The sequence below is a fragment of the Silene latifolia genome, chromosome Y (assembly GCF_048544455.1).
Source record: "Silene latifolia isolate original U9 population chromosome Y, ASM4854445v1, whole genome shotgun sequence".
Lineage (NCBI taxonomy): Eukaryota > Viridiplantae > Streptophyta > Magnoliopsida > Caryophyllales > Caryophyllaceae > Silene > Silene latifolia.
The window spans coordinates 376,340,808-376,342,197 of record NC_133538.1 but is presented as its reverse complement, the minus strand read 5'-3'; positions in this window follow the sequence as shown (position 1 = coordinate 376,342,197).

The following is a 1,390-nucleotide window of genomic DNA, read 5'->3' as shown; positions in this document are numbered from 1 at the left end:
TTCCCATTTTCCCCCAAATCCCCAATTTCTGCCCAAAATCATCAAATCCACCACCTACATTCCATCACTCGCACTTAATTCTTCAATAGCCCCTTGTTTTTCCCCTCTTTTGTGTTCGTTTTCACGGTTTTCAAAGGGAATTAGGGTTTGCGGTTTTTTCGATCAAAATCCGCCTTTGTTGCTTGTTATTTGAAGTTTAATTGCTTATTGTAGGTTAATCATCATCAAGTAAGTGTTCCTTTCATACTCTTTGCATTTTCTCTTCACTTAAATCGAATTTATTAAGGTGATTTGAATTAGGGTTCGAAAATCCATGACTAGTCGATTTTGTTTCGACTTAACTGTGTTTATATGCCCTTAATTAGCTTGTTGATGATCTTTTCGCAATTCCTCGCTGTTTCTACATGTTTAATTCGAATTTTGCGCGATTTCCGCGATTAGGGTTCCTGTAAGTCGAATATGTCGATTTGTCTCGACGTTTTTTTGTTGCCTTGCTTGCTTAACTTCGTTCTTGCTTACTTATCATTTGTTATTAACTGCCGTTACCGTCCCCTATCGCCATTACTTGATGTGAATTATTGGGAAATCTGTCTTTGTGAGTAGAAATCTTCGATCGCTAGGAGTCATTCATGCTCCCATTTTTGGTTTTCATGTTGTATTCGCCTTTAGCGATTATTTTTTTATCATATCACCACCACTCACATCGCCCTTCGAAATTTTTGAGGAATTGTTGGGTTTACTTCTTTGGAAGTCGGATTTCTTCACAGATAGGGCCTTATTATTCTTTGTCACATGTTGGTTAGCGGGTTGTTTTAACCACGGAAAGCATATTTTCTTATCATGCCCTTTGATACCTTGCGGGATGGACGCGAGTTCTGTGCCTTCTACTAGTACGTCCTCCAGCTCATCCGTGAGCGAGTCGGTGGTCCCCTTTGTTGCCACTAGCTCCGCGTTGGTCACCACCGCAGCACCGATTCTCCTTGTCTCACTGCAGGGGACGGTTTACTCCGCGGCCAGCTCGGCGGGAGCTCGGTTCAGCTACACCATCCACTACTCCTACCAGGCCCTTTTCCTCTTTGGATGCGGATTCACCCTCGTCTCCGCAGCCGGCATGGCACCACCGAGGCCACACCAGCAGGCTAGCCGATTAGCCATCACCTCCAGCCCATCGGGGCTACGGCTACTGAGGAGAGGGCGACCTCACACCTTTACGGCGGATGCCCACAGACGTTTCACTTCGAGGCTCACCGGAAACGGTTAACCGCTTTACTTCGTTGCCCCCTCTCCCCACCCGTTTCCTTTGGATCGACCTAGAGACCTTAGGCATTTTTGAGGAGGTCTGTAGTTTGTTGAACGGGACGGGTATGTCGGGTCTGATTACCATGCAGGA